Here is a 14,491-nt window from a genome sequence, read left to right as displayed (position 1 = left end):
CATCATCTCCAGTGACGTTACTTCACTGAGCCGTCAGCTGGAGCACAAGGCCAGGCATGTTCATACATCTGATGTTTAAAGGGCCTATATTTGTTCATTCAGCTGCAGCAGTTTAGCTCCACCCATTCAGCTACAGCGGTTTAGCTCCACCCATTCAGCTACAGCGGTTTAGCTCCACCATTCAGCTACAGCGGTTTATTGGTGTGTAATGATGGTGTGGTCTCTGTGGACTTTCACACAGTTAAAATGTCAAAGACTAAACCACATTTTCTACTGCACGTAACGCACAAGTGCCTGAGAAGCTCCTGTGGAAGACAAAACATGACTAACTCGCCCTGCCCGGCCTTTTCTCCGCGTCCACTTATCCCTTCTGTGGCATTTTTTTACTGTGGGATTTCCTGACCAGAAACACGTGCTCCGCTATTTACAGCCATACAGTGTGGAGAGAAATGAATAGCCCATCCTGTGATTTATGGATCAGTCATTACATTAAAGAGTCGAAATCAGGCCTGATTAAAGACGTCCCAGAAGGTGTTCATGCTGCACGGGAAAAATCAGTTTAAGCCGCAGAAGCATTCCCTAAATGAAATTAATCAATTAGTGGTTTACAGGCCCGACGTGCTGGTTTATTTACACTCAGGTCAGTGAGGAGGGCAGTAGCACTAATATAATTAGCTCATCATATTCCATTAATAACGAGTGTGAAGAGGCAGAGCTATAACCCCATCGAATCTGTTGACTGTTCAAGCCAAGGGGTTTAATCAATACAGCAACATCCTCATAATCACTGCTAAATCCCTCCGGTGGCCTAAGGCCAGAAACATGGTGCCACGATCGATTTACAAAAGCAGCGTGGCTGCCAGGCCTAACTCGCGGTTCATAAACAGAAATGTGTATTGATTGCTTTATAACAGTTCCATATTTAGCCGTTCTGAGCCCCAATTAGTGGTTAATCATAGAGAAACTTACCACAGACATCTTTCCAGTGGTGGTGATGGGAACCAGGCGTCGCCATGACTACGACACACATATAGACACTTTATTTACCATCCAGAACCACCAGAGAACCTACACGAGTCTTCTGAGCTTATATGGAATGTTGATGATGGAAAACAGTGGAAAATCTGGAATAATGAGTTTTCTTTGGGGACTATTTTGCCGCACAGCGCCCTGCATGTCTCCCTCCACCATGAATGGAGTTGAAGTTCTCTAAACTCTCATAAAACAGCGTCTCAGTCATCAGGCAGTGAATTCAGAACCAGTTCATGTAGGAACTTTCTGTGAGGAGCTTTTAGAGGGACGTCTGGTTCCCATCACCACCACTGTGAGGAGCTTTTAGAGGGACGTCTGGTTCCTATCACCTCCACTGTGAGCAGCTCTGACTCGGTCAGTTTATCTAGAACTGAGAGTTTCACACCAAACCGCTCTGGATGACTTTTTTGTACATATGAACTATTTATTATTGCAGGACGACTGCAAAGTCTTGGTTACACTCGAAAGCCTCACTTTCTGAATCACCACAAGCTAATCCAAGAATTTCCTGCTTCAAAATACTTCCACAGTTGACCCTCCAGAGCTCGAACCCCTGCTTCAGTGCTTTATACCTCACTTCTGCTAAAACATCACAAGCCAATGTTTACATGTGCATGAAGCGAAAATCAGTGAACATTTACTAGAGTAAAAGATTAACATCAGTATGTTAGTGTTCAACATTAATGCCGGCTAGTTTTAAACAGGGTTACCAGCCTTAAAGGGGAAGTCAGCTTCTCAAATCTTCAGCCTATGTAGCTTTGATAAGAAACTATTCAGATAAAAAATAATAATTCTAGGGAAACTTATTGTCAGCGGTGGACAAAGTACACAAATCACATATTTGAGTTAAAGTAGATCCCCAAGGTAAAATATCACTCCAGTAAAAGTAGAAGTTCCTCCCTTTAGACCTCCACTTGAGTAAAAGTACTAAAGTATTTCCCTTCAAATGTACTTAAGTATAAAGTAAAAGTACTAAAAGAGGAATTCTGGCTCTGATGTCCTGTTATCATTTTTATAACCAGACTGGCTTCATGAACTCATTTCAGGTGAAAGTCCTCCAGCGTCTCTCTTGGTAAACCAGTCTTTTAATAGAACGTCATTAATTAGTGACGCTGACGTCTATTAAAATGATCAGAAGCACAAAACACTGAAGGTAAACAGTTTCCATCAGGGAGAACCGAGTGGCTCTGAAATCACTTTTTTGCACTGGGTCGGTATGACCAACAGGTCAAAACCAGCTCTAAACAAAGTGACCGCTGGGCCCTGATTGGTGCTCTGGCTTTGCGCTTCTTTCGTTTTGACATGTTACGTTTTTATACACACAGAAACCAAAAGGAACGACAGATTTCTCAAAATGTAGGAGGAAAAAGTCGGATATTAGACTCTGAAATGTAGTGGAGTGAAAGGAGAAAGTCGCCCAGTAACGGAGAAACTTCAGTACAGATACACCAAAAATACTAAAGTACAGAAACTAATTACATTTACTCAGATACTCAGTTACTCAGATACTCAGTTACTCAGTTACTCAGTTACTCAGTTACTGTCCACCACTGGTGATTGTGCGCAATGACAGTGATAGGAAGCCAGTGTGAAAAGTGTTTAAAGGCTTTAGAAGCTTCATCCCTTATTCATCAGTTATATGGAAGAATACACTGCCAGATGCCTTCAGTTCTGCAGATGTTCTTATGTCTGTTACAGTTTGGTGTGGAAAGACAGGCATCCAGACTCATAATCAACTGATTTTGTCTGCAAAGCGTCAAAGATAATTGTACATCACTTCCTTCAGCTGACTGTTTATACTCAGCACATGCTTAAGCGAGCAAAGAGAATAATTACAGATTCCTCTCATCCTTTCCAACCAGTCTCTTCTGGGAGGCGCTACAGGTCTTTAAAAACTAAGACAAGCGTTTTAACAACAGCTTTTCGCTGCTGCACTGAGGCTACTACACTCTTCTGAGCTGGGTATGTTATTATTTACATTTACAGCATTTGGTTGATGCTCTTCTCCAGAGCGACTTACAATTTGATCATTTTACACAGGCAGGCCAAGGCGGTGTTAGGAGTCTTGCCCAAGGACTCTTAATGGTATAGTGTAGGGTGCTTACCCAGGTGGGGGATTGAACCCCAGTCTACGGTGTAGAAGGCAGAGGTGTTACCCACCACACTAACCAACCACATTATTATAGTCTGTACTGAACATTTCCAGCCTTTGTGCGAATGCGCAGGTACAATTCCTGACATTTTCCCTGTTTTTTTCTACACAAAATCTTGTATATTGCGTGTTTTATTGTGTGATGTTTTCTGTATACTTATTATGTATTGCATTCATGCAGCGGATGATTACTACAGAAAAGAATCAACCAAATACACGCAGGACGTGGTAAAGAATTAGACTACCTGTTCTAGCTACTGTTCTCTATAATAGTGTTCTATGTAGTTCTTCAGGGTAGGGAACAGTGATGAGGGGACATATCTGTTCTCTGTAGTAGTGGCTCTGGAAGCAACGTCAGAAGAACTATGTACTGGGAGCTTCATTAAATGTGTTTCCATGGCCAAGCAGCTGCACACAAGTCTAAGATCACTATGCTCATCGGCTGGAGTGGTGTAAACACGCTGCCACTGGGCTCTGGAACAGTGGAAATGTGTTCTCTGGAGTAATGAATCACACGTATCCTGTCTGGCAGTCTGATGGATGAATCTGGGTTTGGTGGATGCCAGGAGAATGTTACCTACTGGAATACACAGTTTGGTGGAGGAGGGATTATGGGCTGGGGCTGTTTTTAGACCCCTTAGATCCAGTAAAGGGTGATGTTAATGCTACAGCACACAAAGACATTTTGGACAATTTCATGCTTCCAACTTTGCGGCAGCCGTTTGAGGAAGAGCCGTTCCTGTTCCAGCATGACTGAGGTCCTGTGCACAAAGCAGCTCCATAAAGACGTTGGTTTGCTGAGTTTCGTGTGTTAGTCTGCACAGGACTTTGACCTCAACCCCGAATGGGCACAAATTCTCACAAGTGCACTTTAAAATCTTTTGAAAGCTTCCCAGAAGATCGGAGGCTGTTATAGCATATGTTATATGTTATATGATTTGTATTTTTCTTTAGTAAAACGTTTTATAACAGTTCTCTTAGGACTATTATGCTGACATCAGAATGTAATTGAGAGCCCTAGCTCTATACTGTGCTTTAGCCCCTCAGGTCTGGAGATGGAAGACCCTGCAGTGTGTAGAAGCTCCAAGACATCCTACACCTGCTATGGTGTTGTAAAAAATAGGCTTTTCGTCCAGGTTTCCACGCCAGTGTAACTCATGGCTGGCTTACAGGAGCTGGTGCTCGCAAACACACACACACATAGTGAGGCCTGCACCTGTCAGGACTCTGATAAGGCCAGAAGAAAAGACTAAGCATTCATCACAGCACACACAGAGCTAAAGACTGCTCATAAAGAGTCCCACAGCGAAAAGAATACAGGCCGCATACGACAGACTGTAAACGAGGTGTAAACAAGGCCCCCCTCGCGAGCCATTCGTCCCGACGACAGGATTTTGGTTCTCAGTGCCTCTGTTCACACGAGGACAATGACCACAGTGAATAATGCCTCCAACCAAGGCCGCTATGTCCAGATCCTCTCAGCCAACCTGCCAGCTGCTCACCTCAAACTGAAGGGAAAGATGAATGTGGCTGAAAATAACTGCTGCAAAACAAAAAAGCTTGTTTATTAAATAAGTTCATATGAGTGCACAATGTGTTGCCATACTGACAATAATAATTACAAAAAAACTGGAAATTTCTGGTTTATACAAATCCAATTAAAAAAACTATCTAAAATGCTAATAAAAACAGGGAGCAGTGATTAGACGTGATAAACCTGATAAAAAAACAGATCAACTCTGTTTGATCCGTATTAAATTAAAACTATACAAATTTAGTTTTACTTTAAATATAAGCACATTCCTAATGTTACCTCCATCCTGTTCCCAAACGCTGGAGTATGGTGAGCACTGTTACATCACCTTTTCCTTTAACAACACTTAGAGTTTAGAGACACCAACTGATCCCGTTATTGCACCTGATTTTTCATCTATTACATAAGTCTTCGCTGTGCAACCATACAGGGCCTTTGTGGTGATATTTTGGGCTTTGTAATGCTCCACAGGTTTCAACTGAAGACAGGCAGGCCAGTCACGCATCCTCACTCTCTGATTATGCTGCCATGTTACATGTCCAGAATGTGGGTTGTCATTGTCATGTTGAGAAAAGCGTGGATGTCCCTGGAAAAGACGTTGTCTCGAAGGCGGAATATGTAAGATTTAACTCATTAGACCACAATGAGCTCAAGCCCAGAGAAACTGGTAGCGTTTCTGGACATTATCGGTGGGTGAAGTTTGGTGTGCATAGTAGAGTCTTAACTGTGATGGAGCCCATTTGGTGATCTCCATCACAGAAGCATGCTAGTTTTTAATGCAATGCTGTCCAAGAGATGGAAGGAGGATTATTTTACTTTACCTAAAATATTTAATTCAGCTGTGGAGCCACAACAGAGCAGTAAAAGCTGCATGTTACCAACTCCTGCTTTAAATGGTAGCGGTGTGTGTCCAGGGTCAGGCAGCTCTTGCAGGATTTTAGTTTGACACATGGTGTCTGGCGAAGGACCCTGATGAGGTGCTTCTTAAACTTCTCTCCTACAAGCAGATACAGCAAGGGATTCAGACAGCTATGTGAGTACGCCACAGCTTCAGTTATCTGCAGACTCACCACAATCCACTTGCTGCTTTCACAGTCTTCAGGTACGATTTTCATCAGTTCCAGACCTTTGAGGAACTACAACACTACACTACAACATTGTATGGTGTCCAGCAGCAGAAGAAGACCACAGTGACCAGGAAGACGAGGCGCATGCCATGTCTCATGGATGAGCGAACCTTGTGGAGCCTCCAAAGCACCATCGACCAGCAGAATCCCAAGTTGATCAGTGGGACCAGCAGGCGCAACATGTTCATCTTAAGTAATGGTTTGGGTGATTAGATATGCACTGCAAAGCACCTCACCATGTTTCTCTTCGGGTCCAAGGTGCCCCAGCTCGGGGAAGGACGCTGCCACAGCCAAGATCCAGACAACCAGACTGGCCACAATCCAGTACATCTTAGTTTGGACCCTCAGAGCATGGACCATAGCTAATTTTGCATTAAAACTCAGACAGTTTGTGTAAACGCAGAAAAGCTGTTTCGGTAGTGACACTAAGTTCCACTCTGATTTGCAGACTTTGGGACACATTTACTTCAAAACAATTGGATCTAACTGCTCACCATGTGGCAATGAGGGACAGGGATGCAGCCTCACTGCCTGCTCTGAAATGCATGGGTGTGGCTAAATAAGGCTCCGCCCACAGACTAAAAGTCTTAGTGTTTTTCGTAGTGACAGGAAAACAGAGTATTTTCTGCTTTTTAATGAAGGTTTTAATTTTTAAAAATAACACATTTTTTATTTAAAAAGTATAAAACGGCTGATGTTGGTGTGTTGCACAGACTTTGACCTGAAGGCCGTCAGACCTCCATAATTTTATATTTCACAAAGAAATTAAACAGCCTGCCGTGCTGCCGAGGGGGGGTTTCCACTGCTGTCCTGATCAGGCAGACACGTTTTTTAAGCTTTTCACTTCATGTTTTAAAACATCTTGATCCTGGCGGAAGTTTTAAACACATCATTGTTTAAAGTCATTTTGCCATTTTCATGTGGACAAGAGGCCAAAAAATATCAAAAATATCCAGATGAGTGGATCTTAATCATGTCATACAGTAAAAACCTTGTATTTTTTTTACTCATTTGAGAATAGCAATGTTGTATTAGCACCAGTCTAACTGCTTTACAGTTTCCTCTCTAACTTATTCCTTGACTTGGATGTGGACTTCAACTTAAAGCCTGTCTCTGAACGTTACTGGAGCCTGTTAACTGCTTTATTCTCCTTAGTGAGGATAGGATATGGTTGAGCCTCAGAAAGCCTGTTAACTTCAAAGGAAAAGAGTCTGAATCAGCCGCCAACACAGAAGTGTAATGTCTCACCTGTCTACTGTCGTGCTAGTAGAGTTCACCATCACTGCCACCGGAGGAAGCACTGGACAGTCTAGCTTGTGCTGAAGATCCAGAAGAAAGCATTAATGTCACGAGGCAATATGACTGGAGCGAGTGTAAAAACACGAGTGTCCTGTATTTGTTCAGTGAAGACCGAATGTCAACTTAAAGCTGCGCTGTACTGTTTTCATGAAACTGGGAAAACTATCAGGAGAAAAACAGGTTAAAATATAGAGAACGTGCTGCTGCCATGAAGCCTAAAGCAGCCCTTTATAAATCAGACGCTTGGGAGTTGAGTTAACGTGACACACTCAAACATCAAGTTCTTTGAATATGTATAAAATATTTCGTTGTGTTTTTGTTCATCTGTGTTGCACCTCATGCTGACAGTTTAGCAGGTTAGGGTTAGAGGTTCTCCACAAGGGGGAGCTATTAGTGCTCAAGTAGCTTTGAATGCATCATTAAAACGGAGGAACTTTCATAAATAACTGTTACGGAGCAAATTATGGATGTGACATGAGGAGCATTGGTTTCATTAGCCTGGGCGAAACCAGCAGGGGTGCTATGACAGAGCCAGTGTTAGAGTAACAGCACAACCCACTGAGCTGGCAAAACCACTTCACGCCACTGATTAGATCTTGTTCTGAAAACAAGGAGTAGTGGAGCCAGTTCATCCTGAAATCGTCTGCCCATCACGCTGGAGTTGAGATGGGATGGACTATCTCAGGTTAAACTGTACGTCTCTGTGCACTTTAAAGCTACTGAGGTGGGAAAATGTGTTTTTTGGTAAGAGCAATATGTAGTTGACAAAAAACTAAATAAAACAATAATTAGCAAGTTCATTTGGCAATGATCTTGTGGAATAACAGATTTTCTATAGTCTGTACTCAGTTTGGATAATATCATAATCCCATTTTCCATCCATCCATTTTCCAAGCCGCTTCTCCGTCAGGGTCGCGGGGGGTGCTGGAGCCTATCCCAGCAGTCTTTGGGCGGAAGGCAGGATACACCCTGGACAGGTCGCCAGTCCATCACAGGGCAGACAGACAGACACAGACAGTCACTCACACCCAGGGGCAGTGTAGCACGTCCAGTTGGCCTGACTGCATGTCTTTGGACTGTGGGAGGAAACCGGGGAACCCGGAGGAACCCCACACAGACACGGGGAGAACATGCAGACTCCACACAGAGAGGACCCCGGTCACCCAGCCGGGGAATCGAACCCAGGCCCTCCTCGCTGTGAGGCGACAGCGCTGCCCACCACGCCACCGTGCAGAGCCAGTCTGAGCTTTCATTCATCTTATTTATGTTCTATTCTAGTACATCAGCACTTTTACAGCCATTAACCATTAAAAAACATTATTGAGACGTTAATGCAGAAAATGAGCCGTAGCAGATCAGATGGCATCCCATCCCGCTGATCCCGCTGGTGTGTGGTTTTACGGCCCTGTTAAACTCCATGTGCACAGCTGATTTATTTCCTGAGAACTGCAGCCAAACTGCGCTCAGCTTTCCCAATTCCACTGCAGTTCCAAAGCCAACCACCAGAGGAAGACAAACCCTGCAGTCCTCAGGATGAAGCCGGAGCTTCAGTTTAACCCTTTGATGGCTGGTTTCTCAGACAAGGATCAAGCCCAGTCTTAAACTGGCCAGTGGGGAATCAGTACTGGAAAGTCTTCTTAGTCTAAGATCATCTGGTGTCTAGGAAACCAGGTGTTCGGCTCTCTGAGCTTACCTGTGCTCAAATTTGATGAAAAATAATTTGAAACCTACTGAAATATATGGCTTGAAAGTGAGTTTTTATCTTCAAATTTATTTTAGTGTCACTTCAAATTTGACAAAAAGTATGAATATGATGACTAAAACTCAAAAGGTCCTGTTTCATCTAAGCAAGGGTGTAAAAAGTACTGAAAATCCTTACTTAAGTACACCTTAATTCTCTGGACAGGAAGCGTTACATTGAACTTTCTGATAGAGTCTGTTACACTAATTTTATCTTAGATTACAAATATAAACCGTTTGTGTTCCTTAAAAAAAAAAACAAAAAAAAAAATCAGTTTCCATGTTTTGCCAGAGAGAAGCTTATAACTCCGACCCGGAGTTCATAGGATTAGAAGGTTCTGCATTGGACCTGTTCCAAAAACCTATATTTCACAAATATGACAGGCTTTTGATTTTGTACATTAAAAATACATTTAGGGTCATTTTCATGTGTGAAATATGAGTTTTGTTATTTGTAATCCAAAATCTCACAACTGCTCAGAACACAGAACTAGTTGGAAGGGGTTGATACGGTTACTCGTACATCAACTTGTGTTTGGTCATTTTAAATGTTACAAATGCAGTTAAAATTAAATGCTTGATGAACGTTTTGCCCCAAATTCCACCAAAGACAAGAAAAAGCACATTCTTTGTCTATAAAGTGATTAAAATCATTAAAAAAAAAAAAAACACAAAAATGTCAAAAGCAAAGCTTTTTATTGCAAGTATTAGTGAAAGATACACTTCAAACTGAGGCAAAGCAACACTAAAAGGCCATTAAATCTACAGAGAGAAAGTTACAAAACATACATAAGAAATACATTTAAAGGTAAAATAAAAAGACCCCTTGGTACATCAGAGAATCTTTGCAACACAGAGAGAGGAAGAGAGGGAGACAGAGGCATGACGCTCCAGATAAAGGATCCTGGACACAAACATTGGTGAGGAACGTCCTCAAGACCCAACGGCCTCTGCAACGTCTGTCGAGTGTTGAAGGACACTTCGCTGAAAGAGTGCCGACGCGAGCTTTGGTTCCTTTTAAAGGACAAAACTGGTTTAGAGGAAAAAGGAATAACGCGGGCATGGAGTTCATCGTCCGGCAGCTGAGTGGACGCAAAAAGGACGTTACATTTAGAGGAAATAAATCAGATCTTTCACGTTGCGCTGTTGGGTACTGCTAACCGCTGACCTCCAACAGCATGTTCACAGTCCTGGTTTGGAATGCTGGAGGCTTTTTTTCTTCGGTAAACTCTACTTGTAAACAATCCTCCAATTTCGGAAACTCGTCAAATCCTTTTGCTTGAACTCCACGGGAGCCGTATGCCTCTGTCCCCCGACATGAACTAGTGGCCGACAATTAGACCTGCGATAAACGACAAGACGATGTTTCATTTTTTCCGTCGTAATACAGACAATGGCGTCGTGTGTCGGATCGGTCACCGTCTTAATCTGGCTGGACCGGAGGAGCCATACTGGGGACAAATATTACATATTCACACGTCTGGATTTGCTCTCGTAACACAATTAGTGGTTTATAAAGATGCGATCGGGAGAAACTGGGGCGGTTAGTATACGTCTCTATACAACTAAGGCATTTAATGGAAAAATAAATGAAGAAAACAGTTAAGGCTGAGGCTCATGTAGTCAAGAGTGGAATGGGACTCATACGGATAGGTTTTTATTCTTCCTCCTCTCTCTTTTAAAAAGGCTCTGGCACAAAGACGACTGAACTCAAGCATGTGACCATGAACTTCCCGCCCAAAAGCCAGGGGAATTTCTATGGCTGAGAGTTTAGCAGCTCTGGTTTGAAACACATCAGCTTTTTCATTATTGTAAATTAAAGTGAAGTCAGTGTGGTTCTCTGTCCCCTAGAACGAAAGGATGCAGCACGTTTTTGGGGGGTGGGGGTGAGGGGTGGAGGAGCTTCTCTCACTTTGAGAAGTTGGGGGGTGGCAAGGGTGTAATTATCACCAAGGTGGCGAACGTCTAGAACGTCTGGAAACCAACCAAACTCCTGGAGAACCTGTCAAAGTTCAGCTTCAATGAGGGCAATGTACTGTTAATCAGCCTCTAACCAATCACAGAGCTTTCTTACTGTGCATGGTGAGCCTCCTGACCAATAACAGCCCCAAAAGAGCTTCAGGGTTTTCAGGTAACCCAAAGAAAGTTGATGATCTTGGTCTGAACAATGCAGGCCAGTCTTTAACCACGATAACGTGGCAATATCATGAAATACTAGTGCACTGCCCAGACTGGTCCGCTCGAAATCCTACCCAGCAGCTGTGTTTGCTCAGGGTTGAAGCTGGGGGTGGGCGATATGGTGATACTTTGTTATCGTGATAAATTACACCACAGTATGCTTTGCGGTGCCGGTTTGACTTCAGAAAAACTCTAAATATTATGGAAAAACTGTAAAAATGTCTTTATGTCACATAATTGTCATACTGCCCACACTGTGCTGGAACTAAACTGAACTGTAGATGTCCAGGAGTTGAGTTGATGACCATCAGTAACTCAGAATATAAAAGGTTTAATAGAATAAATGTTGTTTTTCAGTAACTGTGGAAACGATTGCGTGAGAATAGAGGCCGTCCAAAACCCAGTCCCGACACGGCAGCGCTCCGCATTTCCTGACTCTCCCGCTTCAACTTCACACCCAAAAAAACATAAAACCAAACCCCCGGGTTAGGAAGCCAGGTAAGTCGGGTCATTAGGCGACACACTATGAAATCATTTTGATTCGGATTGGGACACATCCCTGCAACACCCAACAAACCCATCCTAAAAATAAAGGTGCCAAAACGGTTCTTTGGACAGATGCAGAACAGGAGCACCCAATTCTGGTCCTGGATTCCACCACCCTGAGCTCATCTCCAGCCCTGGTCCAGGTAACGAAGAGGATCTAAATATACGCTGATGGTTCTTTAGCATAGAAAATGGTTTGCATGATTAAAGGGTTCCTTGCATCATCAAACCGTTCAGACTGATGGAGAATGTGCTGCAAAACAGGACCAAAAAGCGTTCTTCTACTGGTAAGAGTGTTAAGCTCGTCACAATAAAAGAACCTTTTTTGATGCTACACAGAACCCTTTTAAAAAGGTTCTATATAGAATATAAAACACTCTCCATCACTATGACGAATGCAGCAAGCATAGAAAGGATTTTTGAGTGTTCAACGCTTTTATACAGAACCATTTTCTTCACTAAAGAACCCTTGAAGGACCATTTTAAGTGTGCAGGGCCAACATTGTTGGAGCCAAACTCTCCTGGGCAGCAGATCTCCAGAATTGGACTGGGCACTGCTGCTATAGAAGGCTCACTTTCTTCAAGAACCCTTCAAAGAATGGATCTTTTAAGGAACAGTCCAGCATCTCTATCTGCAGCGTACAGTGGTGATGCTTTCTATGAATAATTTCTATTATTATGGCTTAAAATAAACTTGGAACAGAAGTCAATGGGAATCCACTGAAGCAGGAGTGCACAATCCTGGTCCTGTAGATCCACCACCCAGGAGAATTCAGCTCCACCTTAACCTGAGACACATGAAGCAGGTAATGAAGGCATCTGAGCCAACTGTGTTGAATCTGGACTCTCCAGGGTGGCAGACCTCCAGGACATAAATTGCACAGAAGGTTCTTTAGGATGGTGGTTCTCAAAACCCCAGGGGTCCCTGGACAGCCCACGTTTTTGCTCTATTCCTGTTCATTGCGAGTTGGGTCGGAGCAGAAAGGTGGACTGTCTGGGCGGCACTAAGGACTGGCGCAACCACCTTTTCCCCCGAGAAGCAGCTCTGAAGAACCGTTTTGGCAGCTTTTCTTAGTATGCCAGATTTAATACTCTGAAGGCCCCTCTAGGACTGGATCTGGACGCACCTGTTCAAAACAAAGAAAAGCTAGTTTTGTGGATGGGTTTGTTTGGGAGATTGGAGGCTATTTACGTACCCCACTTTTGCTCCCCTCCCCCCAGTAATGCTGCCTACGACGCGGACACTCCAGCCGCACTTTAGCACACTCTCAATAAATACACCATAAAATATTTCGCATATATATTTCCAATATATTCAAAGAAAAAAAATTAAATAAGACACAAAATAAAAAGTTGGCTCAACAAAGAGAAAAAAAGTGTTAAGACACACTCACAAAAAAAGTCCTCTTACAATTCTTACTCTAAAATAGTTAAGGATAAATGTTGTCAGGCATTAAATCTAGCATTATACTTGTAATCAAAGCAATATTTGCAGTTTTATCTCGTTTAGAATAACATTTTGCAGCATAACAAGGTGAGTGAGGTGCAGTGTTTCTCGAGATCTCTTGTAGAGAGGTATTTTCCTCCTGGACCGACGACGGGCACCCATGTGAAAAACGCACGCCTAAGCGGGTCAAAGCCTGAGGCTTGACCCTGCTTCTCCAAGTCACATGTGAAAAGTAATACAGAAAAAAAGAAAAACACCATACGCTCTTTGTAAGTATGTATCTATAGGGCATTGCACAAGAAAGAGAAAGAGAAGTGACCAAGCCACCTAAAACCTAAACTACCCGATGGGGTTTTCACGCTGGAAATCACCCAAGTTCTGCCACAGTGGGGGCCACGCGTAAACTTTCGGTTCTTGAATGATCAACCGTATGCAGAGTGGTTCCACACACTCCTAAAACAACAAAAGCCTCAAAAGCACTGAAGTCCGTTTATCGGTTTTATCTGGAGAACGTGACAAAAAGGAAAAGACAATAAATCAGAAAGCAAGTCTTCGCTTCCTGTTTGGGTGGCAGTCTTTAAAGTGCTGTGCTAGGCTTTCCTCTCTAGGGTCAGGCCCCACCGTCCCGCCGAATACAGCACGTTCACCTGTGCCAGCATGTCTATTGGTCCTGACTCCTAACACGCCATGATAGAGCTCAGCCGTACGTTCAAATACTTGGCATATATTTTCATCGTAATATCTGAATATACGCAGAGACGTCACTGAGTCTCGCTCTTTAGATAAAAACGTGTCTGAATGTATGTGCGTGCATGGTTGTGTGTGTGTGTGTGTGCGTGTGTGTGTGTGTGCGCGCAACGCCTCAAGGTAAGATAAGAGACCACTCGGCTTTTTGATCTGTCACTTTAGGTTCATATTCTTCAGCACCGTCATGAGGAAAGGCACTTTCTAAGGACTTTAAACTCCATTTTGGATTCTAAACTACGACCCTTTCAGCTCCACTTAAAAAAACAAAGAAAGACGAAAGAGGGAGATGCACGTCGAGTATTTAGATTGGGTCGTTGATTTTATGGCGAATCCACCCGCGATTCAGAGACATGGCTACTGTTCATTGGTGGGAGGTTCAGAACACACGCCGACGTCTATGTGGCAAACAAACGACTGCTACACCCTAATCTTCAGTTCCGAAGGCATGAATGTATCTGTGCTACGCAGTTCTAAGCTCACTCAGGATCTGCTACCACGTTTATTTTAGCTTCACAAACCAAACATTATTCATTCATAACTACACTAAACTATTCAGTCAGGACAAACTGCACCTAAAGACAGCAACATGTTGTACCTGCTGTGGCGAGCAGTCAGACACCAAATGCAATGATTACTTAAACAATCAACGATGAAATCAGGGCTATCAGGCTCTTCAAACTGAAGCACCA

The sequence above is a fragment of the Pygocentrus nattereri genome, chromosome 24 (genome assembly GCF_015220715.1).
Source record: "Pygocentrus nattereri isolate fPygNat1 chromosome 24, fPygNat1.pri, whole genome shotgun sequence".
Taxonomy (NCBI): domain Eukaryota; kingdom Metazoa; phylum Chordata; class Actinopteri; order Characiformes; family Serrasalmidae; genus Pygocentrus; species Pygocentrus nattereri.
Note: the sequence above shows the minus strand (reverse complement) of the source record.